This window comes from Miscanthus floridulus, chromosome 4 (genome assembly GCF_019320115.1).
Source record: "Miscanthus floridulus cultivar M001 chromosome 4, ASM1932011v1, whole genome shotgun sequence".
Taxonomy (NCBI): Eukaryota; Viridiplantae; Streptophyta; class Magnoliopsida; order Poales; family Poaceae; genus Miscanthus; species Miscanthus floridulus.
The window spans coordinates 108,069,301-108,081,476 of record NC_089583.1 but is presented as its reverse complement, the minus strand read 5'-3'; the positions used below and the strand labels follow the sequence as shown (position 1 = coordinate 108,081,476).

The following is a 12,176-nucleotide window of genomic DNA, read 5'->3' as shown; positions in this document are numbered from 1 at the left end:
ATGAACCTGACGGTATACCTTAGCTCTAATTACCACTTAATGGGAACGGGGGATCCTGATCTTTCGTTAGGTAGAGGTAACTATAGTTGTGGCGGAGAATGACACATGGATCCAGCTTCAGATCGAAAGATCGAACCTTGCAATCTTAGCACCACAACTCCTCTGGTTATCAACCAAGACACAGATTTAGTTGACCTCACCAAGGAGGCTAATCCCTACCTGCTCAATGAAGAGCACAAGCAAGAACAAGAAAGAAAAGCAACCAAATTGCAGATGAATGATTAATCTCACTGAAGTTGGGGTCTCACAAACCGATGAACAGTGAAACTGTTCTTGAACAGATTAATCTAAGCAAAACCCAAAACCTAATAGTGGTGGCAGTGTATGATTATAAAGGTCTTAGGGTCGTCACCTACACTGGACACGTCCCCTAATGGGCCCAAACACGATACACGGTCCAACGGACCAAAAGATGATGTCGTAGCACCCTGGTAGATTCTGGGCACTGACTTATTTCGATGATTCTCATTGATTCTAAAGGTCTTTTGACGTGAAACCACTTGGATTAGCTTCCTTATCAAATTAGCTTTCCAACCATATGTGGATCGTCGAAAACGAAGTCTAGATGCGTCCTGGGTGACCAGTTTAAGGCAAACTGGTCCTAGAGGCCAAGACAGACTCAAAATCATGTTGGATCAGGCCTCCGGTTTCTATTGGACATCCTTGCTAGTCATCATCGCCTCCACCACATCCTCTAAGTCCCTTATGACCCTCTCCAATGTTACTAAGCAAGATAACATCATTAGGTAGTAGTATATTCTTAAAAGTATAAAAAGGATCATTTAAGAACGAGCTCACCTTTAAATTGAGTTGACGCATTCAAGCCCGGGTCATTGGACCTTGCATGACGGTTGGAGGATCAGTGGGTACATCCGAAGGAGTGATGTCCTCATCAGGATAGGACCTAGTTAGGCAGATAAGCCAGGCAACAAACTCATAATAAATGGACAAGCTCTTAGATTTCATTTTGGCAAACAGTTTTTTTAGCCCTTCTCCCCCTTTCGTATAAAAAGGTTAGCGCATTCCGACCCCTTCTGTCGTTAAGGCCATAAAGCTTAGGGGTATGGGTCAACAAACTCTGGTCACGCTGGTGAGCAAAAATATCATAGCCGCCGAGGCGTAGGTTTCTTGCAGTCCGACCAGTTTTACTCAGTGTTCGTTTCTGCAACCCTAGCTTCTAGGTCTCAACGTGAGAGAGGGTCAGTCACAGAGAATGTTTGCCAAGGGGATAGACTCTTAAACATGTATCGACTCTTTCCATGGCTAAGGCCAAAAAGCCTAAGGAGCAGAAAAAACTCTAATCACGCTGGTGAGCAAAGACGCCTATAGCCGTCGAGGCGTAGGTTTCTCGCAGTCCGACCTAGTTTTACTTAGCGTTTGTTTCTGCAAACTTTGCTTCTGGGTCTTAATCGTGAGAAAGGGTCAAACATAGAGACTACCTACTAGGATAGATATGCTCTTATTAGCCCCTGTGTGAGGCCCAACCCTTTACCATTGCTGGGGTTGGACGTCACCTAAAGATCGGGGAGTTGATAGCTAAACTGATAAGAGAAAGTGTTGCTGGGGTTGGGCGTCACCTGCTCGAGCTAGAGTCATGCTTTCTCAAGCTCTTAGTGTCGGGCCTTCAACTACTCCACCCACAGGCGATGCCCCTACATCCCCCCCCCCCGACCTCATCGTCGAGGTCATTCGTTGGGGTAGCCTCTTCCTCGTGGATGCTTTCGACGTGTCCCTCAAGGGTACCCAGTCATGAAACACTCACGAGAGGGGTGATGACTCCCCCTACTGGAGTCAGAGCTAGAGGGCGACTCTGATTCTCCTGCGAGGAGGTCATAGAAAGACTCTATGATATATTCGGATTATCCCCATGAACTCGTCGTTCGTGGGGGATAGAGGCGTGTGTTGCGCCACATGGTGGCCATCAGTCTCTGCGGAGATCGAACAGGAGCGCTGTTGGGGCGCTCCAGATGAGGTATTCCGGAGAGAGCGGCTCCCCTCTGGCAAGGTGCACCATGACATTGCCGAATGAGAAGGTGAGGTGGTGCAGGTTCTCCTGGGACGGTTGGGGTCCCAAGAAGGCGCCGAGCTAGTTCTCTAACCTCCCATAGTCGAAAGTCGAGGAGCTAGGTCGCTTTTAGGGGCATGGGCCTTCGATGCAGTGTAGCTACAGCTCCTCCAGCCCCTTGATGATCACGCCGAGACCTGGCAGAGTGGAGAGGTTGGACGACGGTGAGAGCCTACGCCAACTCTCCTTCTGTTGTGATGATGAAGTCTAGGTCCCCGAAGTGCACGTGTGCGCTTGGGACCTAGCTGACGTTGCGATTAGCCATCTGAGGCCTAGGTGTGGATGTCGAGATGTGCAAAAGGCCCCTACCTAGCGTGCCAACTGTTGTTGTTTCGAGTTGCCACCAGCAATTAAATTTCAAATATTGCACATCTGGCTCGGATGGTGCGCTAAGAGGACACAAGGTTTATACTGGTTCGGGCTGGAATGTCCCTATGTCTAGTTCATTGCTACTGCTCATGTTACTAGCACTGAAAGTTCATAGTAGGGGTTACAAATGGGCGAGAAAGGGACATGTCCCTAAGTCTCTGGTGAGAGGAGCGAACGGGTGCTGAGAGCTCGGCCGCTTCTCGGTTGTGTGCTTGTGTGTTCTAATCGATTTGGGGTTCGATGGGTTCGTGTCCTCTTCATGGGATGTCCTTACTTTCCCTTTTATAGGCCAAGGAAAAGCACATGTTACAGTAGAAGGAAAAGACAGGAATGAGAAGGAGAAGAAGTCCTCTAGGATCGTTGGGTTCTTCTTTTCCTTCACGTAGGTCCTGCCGACACTGTAGACATCAACAGGGATAGCTCCATGTCGCTGCCCTATCCGTCACTGGCGCCATGCGCAGGCATCGTCTCCCGGTCATCGCGCTCCACTCTGTCCTTGCGGACGTCGTGGTGAACTGACGCACCTATTAGTTCTCGTACGAGGGTTAGGCAGAACAACTCTGGTACGCCCGATGCTATTCCTGATATGAATCCCCAGGTATGGCCCGTCATAGTCATGAGTTATATCGGGGCATGCCGATCAACTTCCTGGTGTCAGAGCTTTGACCCAGGCTCATTGGCTTGGACCTAGAGTGGTTGGTGATGGTATGGGACTCTGTCGGGTGAGACGGATCCCCTGACCTTGAGGTCGGTCGAGGCAGAATTCCCCTAGATGCTAGACGAGGCGGAGCGCAAACCTAAGGATCGAGCGAGACGGAGCCCACGGCCTCAGTGTCGGGCGAGGCGGTGCCTACCTTTAGAGTTCGGGCAAGGCAGGAGCCCACCCTTAGAGGCCAGGAGAGGCGGAACGCAAACCCAAGGATTGGGCGAGGCAGAGCCCTCCCTCAGAGACCGGGTGAGGTAGAGCGTAAACCTAAGGGTCAGGCGAGACAGAGCCTACCCCTAGAGGCCGGGCGAGGCAGGAGCCAGCCCTTAGAGATCAGGTGAGGCGGAGCCCATCCCCAGAGATCGGGCAAGGCGTAGACACCCTTAGAGGTCGGGCGAGACTGAAGCTAGCCCTCAGAGGCCGAGCGAGGCGAAGCTTGCGCACCTGGGGGTCGGTTGGAGCTGTAGTCATGCTCTTAACTGCTCAGATAAATCAATGTTGATGGTTATTAGCTTCTCTTCGGGTACCCTAGTATTGGTCCCCGACATAGATCTAGTGCTATATCTTTCTCATCGTCTTCTGTTGCCTTGTCTTGATGTCTCCTCCTCTCGACGCCTGGCTGGGCACCCTATACGATGCAGTGGCCAGAGCAGAGCGCGGGTCCTTTTGAACCAGAGGCACATGTGGGCGTCGCGCCTCCCCCTATTCTCGATGCCAGTGACATTTGGGTGGCACGGACCTCGCATGATGCGAGCGAAACGGAGTGTAGGCGCAGACATCCGGACACAGGCGTTGGTCCGAATGCTAGCACTTCCGTTAAATATATTATAGTTTTAACTAATTTTTAGCTAACTAGTAATTACCTCTCAAATTCAAACGCGAATATACCTCTGAAATACATATACGTATTTCTACGTATTTCCGCTGGCGGCATTGTAGGCGGCGCCGCTCGTTTCAGGTCCCACCACACACACATTGGCGAATGAGAAGGTGCGGTGGTGCAGGTTCTCCCAGGGACGGTCGGGGTCCCAAGGAAGGCGCCGAGCTAGTTCTCTAACCTCCCATAGTCGAAGTCAAGGAGCTGGTCGCTTTCAGGGGCACAGGGCCTTCGGTGCGTGCAGCTGCAGCTCCTCCAGCCCCTTGACGATCGCGCCGAGACCGGCGGAGTGGAGAGGTTGGACGACGACGAGAGCCTGCGCCAACTCTCCTTCTGTCGTGACGATGAAGTCTAGGTCCCCAAAGCGCACATGCGCGCTTGGGACCCAGCTGACGTTGCCACTAGCCATCTGAGGCCTGGTGTGGATGTCGAGACGTGCAAAAGGCCCCTACCTGGCGCTGCCAACTGTCGTTGTTTTGAGTTGCCACCAACAATTAAATTTCAAATATTACGCGTCTAGCTCAGATGGTGCGCTAAGAGGACACAAGGTTTATACTGGTTCAGGCGAAATGTCCCTACGTCCAGTTTATTGTTGCTGCTCGTGTTACTAGCACTGAAAGTTCGTAGTAGGGGTTACAAATGGGCGAGAAAGGGACAGGTCCCAAATCTCTGGTGAGAGGAGCGAACGGGTGACGAGAGCTCGGTCGCTTCTCGGTTGTGTGCTTGTGTGTTCTGATCGATTCAGGGTTCGATGGGTTCATGTCCTCTTCATGGGATGTCCTACTTTCCCTTTTATAGGCCAAGGAAAAGCACGTATTACAGTAGAAGGAGAAGAGGGGAATGAGAAGGAGAAGAAGTCCTCTAGGATCGTTGGGTTCTTCTTTTCCTTCACGCGGGTCCTGCCGACACTGTAGACGTCAACAGGGACAGCTCCACGTCATCGCCCTATCTGTCACTGGCGCCATGCGTAGGCGTCGTCTCCCGATCACCGCGCTCCACTCTGTCCTTGCGGACGTCGTGGTGAACTGACACGCCTATCAGTTCTCGTACGAGGGTTAGGCAGAACAACTCTGGTACACCCGACTGCTGTCCTGATATGAATCTTCAGGATATGGCCCGTCATGGTCATGAGTTATATCAGGGCGTGCCGGTCACCTTTCTGGTGCCAGAGCTTTGACCTAGGCTCATTGGCTTGGACCTAGAGTGGTTGGCGATGGTATGGGTCTCCGTCGGGCGAGACGGATCCCCCGACCTCGAGATCGGTCGAGGCGAAATCCCCCTAGAGGCTGGACGAGGCGGAGCGTAAACCCAAGGATCGGGACGAGACGGAGCCCGCGGCCTCGGTGTTGGGCGAGGCGGCGCCTACCTTCAGAGTTCGGGCAAGACGGAGCCCACCCTTAGAGGATAAGAGAGGCGAAACGCAAATCCAAAGGTCGGGCGAGGTGGAGCCCGCCCTTAGAGACCGGGTGAGGCGGAGTGTAAACCTAAGGGTCGGGCGAGACAGAGTCTGCCCCTAGAGGCTGGGCGAGGCGGAGCCAGCCCTCAGAGATCGGGTGAGGCGGAGCCCGTCCCCAGAGATCGGGCGAGGCGTAGACACCCTTAGAGGTCGGGCGAGGCGAAGCTCGCCCCCAGAGGTCGAGCGAGACGGAGCCAGCCCTCAGAGGCCAGGCGAGGCGGAGCTTGCGCACCCAGGGGTCGGTTGGAGCTGTAGTCGTGCTCTTGACTACTCGGATAAATCAATGTTGATGGTTATTAGCTCCTCTTCAGGTACCCTAGTATTGATCCCCAACATAGATCTAGTGCTATATCTTTCTCATCGTCTTCTGTTGCCTCGTCTTGATGTCTCCTCCTCTCGACGCCGGCTAGGCACCCTATACGATGCAGTGGCCAGAGTAGAGCGCGGGTCCTTTCGAACCAGAGGCACATGTGGGCGTCGCTCCTCCCCCTATTCTCGATGCCAGTGACGTTTGGGTGGCACGGGCCTCGCATGATGCGAGCGAAACGGAATGCAGGCGCAGACATCCGGACACAGGCGTTGGTCCGAATGCTAGCACTTCTGTTAAATATATTAGAGTTAGTTTTAACTAATTTTTAGCTAACTAGTAATTACCTCTCAAATTCAAACGCGAATATACCTCTGAAATACATATACGTATTTCTACGTATTTCCGCGGCGGCATTGCAGGCGGCGCCGCTCGTTTCGGTCCCGCCACACACACAACCATGCCGCTCCTCCACCTCTCGCTCCCGTCGCACCGCCTCCTCGTCGGCTGCCGAGGCCGGCTGTTCTTCCCGCCGTCTCCCCGTCGTACCTGCCTCTCCGTCAGGTGAACCAACTCGCGAGTCACGATCCACCGGACCCTAACCCTACCCAACAGCATGTGCGTGAGTTCTTTTACTCCCGTTGCCGCCGCCTCTTTTCTCACTAGTGATTGTTCGTGGATAGGGCGGCTGGGGATGCGGCGGTGTCAGTTGCGGCGGGGGCGTGCGGACTCCCTTTCCAGCCGGAGTGCGCCACCCACCACCGCGAGCTCGCCGCGGCCGTGGCCGCCGTCGAGCTCGCCTGTCGCCTCTGCGTTGACGTGAGTTGACCTCATCTCCTCTCCTACTGATTTGATTGTCTGCTGAAATTTGAGGATTTAAGACAATTGCGCAGGATTAATTTCGGTTTGGTGGGATCACTTGGTTTTGGCAGTCATGCCTCATGCGTAGAATTTGTCCTCGTTAGGGAAAAAAAATCGTTCCAAACCGCAAACCTCAAAGGCTCGCAGTTTATTGGCAAATGGCAATACAAGATAATTGCGGCTGGGACAGAAATTATATTGACGACCAACTAGTTTGCATAAGGCTATCGTTTTTAGGCCAACATGTCTTCATTTTTTCTTTATTAGGAAAACAAATGGTCTAGTAATTTGTGGAGCACCAGGTTATCAATCCTATGCAGTGCTTTTAGCCACCACTAAACTGGTTAGTTGCAACTTGCAAAAGTTTCACTCTTCAGGGAAACATGATTGTGCAAAGTTTCACTCCCAGAATGTATAATTAAGACCAATCACATATGGTCGGGTCTACTTAAACTAAAAAATCCTACCAAGGACTGTGATCCTGGTAGCATTGATTTTCTACACCCGCAACCTTTAGCAAAACCATCTGATATACTTACTCTTGTCTAAAATACAATCTTAGTTTGTGTTTGCCATGTAAGTAGCCTGCATTGTAATTTAATCGCATGAACTGTTATTTGATCAGCGTTAAACAAAAGCGATTAAAATGAGTCTCCACTTAGTAGTTCATGGAGTTACTAAATATGTCAAAAAGCAATTGACCTTTATATAGCTAGAGACACTCCATTTTTCTCTCAGACTAGATTATAAATAATCCTAGCAGAAATAAATGTATGCCTGGGACAGGAAACCCAAACCATAGTAGGGGCAAGTATACAAAATAGGGATTACTTATGGAAAAACATAACTACACAGGTATAATTCACACAGTGCGGATGCATCAATAAGAAAATTATTCAGGTGTCAATGTTTTGTTTATGTTCAAAATGACAGAAAAAAAGGACTTGATTTGATCTAGCATGGATTCAAGATATTACTGACGAGTGATGAGCAAAGTAGGGTTCAAAGCTCAACTGGATTTATTTTTTTATGTTGACCAGCAGATCTGTGCTGTGTTAACATGTAAACTTTTTTAAGTTATCGTCTGGATATGGTGGAACAAATTTGATTGTTTGACATCTCACAAGAAAATGTCTGAGCTCCATTTTGCTGGTTTGGTTGTATGTCTCAACAGGTGAAGAGATCACTATTTTCAGGTGGCAGCAATATTCTTGAAAAGAATGACCAAACTCCTGTTACAATTGCAGATTTCGGAGCACAGGCCCTTATTAGTTTGGGTAATCCATAGAAAAATTTCAAAGTTCAGATTTGTGACTTTGTCTAATGCCATCTTTTGTCATGTTGCTATTGAAAGAGCTCCAGAGATTGTTCCCATCGATACCTCTGGTGGCCGAAGAGGATTCAGCTTCTCTAAGGCCATCCAAAGCTGATGATAGTAGCAGTGATATACTTGTTGAGTCAATTTTTAGCGCAGTTGCAGACAAAGTGAGCAACAATGGTTCACCTTTAAATCAAGATGATGTCTTGAGAGCAATTGATAGAGGTGGAAAGGATGCTGTATCATTTGATTCAAACCCTGCTACTTATTGGGTAAGAAGTAAGCTGCTGTGTTTTGTTTCTCATAAATCGAGATCTGTGAAGTTGATTCATAATTTCATATATTGGGTATCTGCCAAGATCATACCATAAAGTTTATGCTTTGGTTTGAAGGTACTTGATCCAATTGATGGCACCAAAGGTTTCTTGAGAGGAAATGATGCTCTGTATGTGGTTTGATTCCCTGTTCTGCTACTCGTCTTTACATACTGTATTACTGTTGATCAAGGACTGATATGCTTTATTCAGCCATTGTTACAAGATGTTCTTTAATTGCACAAGTATTTATTTGCTGTGTATTTTGACACTTCAAAAAAAGTCATTCTACAAGCATGGAGTGTCTTGTACTTCTTAGTGCCACATTTAGGCCAGGCATGTCCACTGTCTTGGGGATTTTTTATATTGATATCATCAACATTCTTTGTTCTCTTATAGTAATTTATCACGAGATTGTGAAATGCCAATGTATGTGATTTGAGGATTTCCGGAAAGAGCCTCGTTGCTACAAAACATTCATAATGACACGACATCATCACCGATTAACTGAGGCTAAGAATGTTCATACATATTTTTTTACGAGGCACCTTTTGTCCTTTTGAGTTTTTGTAGGGTAATCTGCAACACTTTGTTCTTTGGTAGCAAATTTCATACATCTGAATACCAAGCATGTTTGCCTCTATGTGGTTGCCATTCAGCATGGACTGGTTAATCCAGGATCAGCAAATTACATATTATTGACCTCAGTTGCCTATTTGCATGATCCTTTTCTTCAAAGTTCTAACATACATTTTTGTCCATTCTTAAGGTGGGTCTAGCGCTTGTGGTGAATGGAAAGGTAACAGTAGGAGTGATGGGATGTCCAAATTGGACCAACGATGACATAGCCAACACGAAAGATGATAGTGCTGCTTCATGTAATGGCCTGTGGTATTCTTATGGTGTCTCATATAGGCTGTGGTACATGGTCTAGGCGTCTGTCTGCTGATATTGGCCAGTTCACTATGGCGCAAGATATTTGGAAAAGATGCTTTGTGGACACATGTTCGATTGCACACATGGCACGCTATTGCATTCCAGATAGCCAAACATGGGATATGATACCATTATCTGCTACCTTCAATTCAACAACAGATGCATCTGATCCTAGAAATGAGAATGAAATTCTTCTCCTATCCGTTTTTTGTGGCAGGTTTGTTGCACTTTCCATTAATTGCTTGGTACTTGCGCATTAGTTCATGCCACTTGTCAGTTGATATATGATGCTAGCTAGCAAGCCAAGGCATTTCGCGCATTGATTGATTTTATCCAATGTATGGTGTTCACGATGAGCAAAAGGCATTTAAAGCAATCATTGATATATTCTCCCCATCCTCAATTTAGCTCTGGATACTATACTTGTTTGTTTCCTGTAAGACTTTTTCAGCATAATCTGAAATGTTAAATGTCGTTCTCTATTCTTGTGCTGTCTTGCTATCGTACTACTTTTGGATTTCCTACAAAAATATCTGGTTGAGGTTGATAATGAGTATATTAGATCGACTAGTGATTCTGGATTGGTCGGCCGCACATGAGTTCATGATGATGTGCTCTTCTTGTTGCTATTCTGTAGCTTGTGCAAGTATCTCACAGTAGCTTCCGGGAGAGCCTCGGTTTTTGTCCTTCAAGCACGGCCGACAACTCAGATCAAGGTGCCATGTTGCTCGCAATTTCTGTTGCCTGCATGACAAGTTAACAACTTGTTGACTTAGTTAACCGGTGCACTGATCACCCTTTCTTTTCATACTGTTTACATAGTCCTGGGATCATGCTGTTGGTGTAATCTGCGTGCAGGAAGCTGGTGGTCAGGTATGTACCTTGCTTGCTAAGACAGACAAACTTCTACTCTGTTCCATCAGTTGATATCTCTTAGCATTATAACCACGGTGATCGTGTAACTTTCTGAAACTGACAGACCAGTGATTGGAGTGGAAACCCATTGGATCTTGCAGTTGACCTAACATCGCGCAGAATCGTCTACCCTTCGGGCGGTGTTCTGGTGACAAATGGTGTGCTGCATGACAAGCTTGTCGAAATGATCTCAGCAAATTACAAGTAGCTGCATAGCTTCACACTCCAACACAATGTTTTTTTTTTTGAAGTTGAATCATTTTACCTTATTTACCCCCCTGAAATTGTATTCGGTCTCCACATTCAGCAGATAAACCACAAGCATGTTCAGATGGCTTCCATTGCCACAAGAGTTACATGAATGAAATTTTTACACACTGTTTCCTTGTAGTAACGTGATGAACTATTACTTAAACAACTTCATTGAGAAGCAATACATGCAAGCGAAGGTAATCTCGTCTTTTTCCAAAATTTTCACAAAAATCCCAGAACTTTTTTGGCTTCACAATGTGTGAATCTGTTGTGCAGCCCTGATGCTCCACTCGCATGGTCATACGACGCCCACGCACGCACACCTGAATCTTGCAAAAAAGAAAAAATAACAGGGAGAAAGGTTGGACCAATCTGCAGCAGCGCACCATGCAAAGGCATGATGTTTGGCCACCAATTCAAACCGAAGAAAAAGACGCAGAAAGGACTGCATCCCCCGGCTGCATCATCGCAGGATAACAACCTGGTGCATGTCCTAACGCAGGATGCAAGCTTCTAAAGCATGATTAGCCCAACCAAAAAAACCGCATGGTCATTGGTCAGCACGAAACTCACTGCAGAAGACACTGCCCAAATCAGCACTGCTTTTTCTCCAACGACGGCACGTCAGTCAGGCATCTACGAATGAAGGTTTCAGGAGATGGCTTGCGGTTGGCTTGTTGTTGGCTTGTTGTTGCAATCCATGCTGACTTTTGCCCCCCGGCATAAGAACGGCCACTGAGCTTTCGGATGCTCTTCCTCTTCCTCCTGGAGAAAAAGTCGCGCTGGCATGCGCGTTAACGTTTCGAAGAATCAATCGTTCAGGATAATTCTTGTATGTAACTGTACGCACGCACGGTGAAAAATTCCCTGGGAGGGACTGAGGAGTTTATCCTGATCTGAAACTCTGCCTGGCGCTGCCGGGTACCTGTCGCTTGTTATCTCGGACATCGGCCATGCTTGCTCCGAGTAGTCAACCATTCCGGCAAATCGTGCCTGCCGACTGACGAACGGAGATCACATGTTCTTCATGTACGAGTGGACCAACAATGGACCGGATTCAGTGTTCCAGACAACTGGGAAGCAGTGCAGAGAGATACAGCTTGCATTCCTCCCCAAGATAGTGCAAAAAGATCTGATATATATCCATGGAGATGATAAACTGCTGTAATTAATAATCCACTTATTAGCTGTCAAAGTGAGCTCTTATGATCTTCTTCAAATTAATTGAGAACTGAAATAAACCTGCAATTAAACATGGAGTCGTTGGAGTGTAATCTAAGCTAACCACCGTGTAAGTTCCTCCAGGTTTCAGCGGACGACGGCTAACCAACTGGAGTATGAACATCTGAAAAACATATGTCAAACGGCGGAATATACAATTCCAGTTATCACGGCATTATTATTGTCTTCTTGGCGCCTCCGACCATTTCTGCATGCTTTCTCTCTTGTTTTCCTTTTCCTTTTCTCCAGATTGAGCTCACCATGCATCGTGAAGCTTCTGATAGGGCGCGCCGCCGGACCGAGCACGACGACGAGCATGGGAGAGAAGGACCATGCAAGCAACTAGTGTGCTGTCCGCCGTCAGCGCCACCAACTATTCCTGATCGTCTGATCCGGATGTCAATAATGCCACATAAGATACGCACCAATGGATAGATGAACGGAATCGTCCTTGCCATTTCGAGCCATGAACATAAACAAATGGGCGGGAGCAAGTAAGCGCCCTGGGCTGGCGTGTGC

General features: G+C 48.1%; 1 pseudogene; it reads left to right on the top strand.

The window, feature by feature from the left end:
* Positions 1-6,269: 6,269 nt before the first annotated feature.
* LOC136552532 (putative 3'(2'),5'-bisphosphate nucleotidase, mitochondrial) lies at positions 6,270-10,551 on the top strand (annotated as a pseudogene).
* Positions 10,552-12,176: the final 1,625 nt, after the last annotated feature.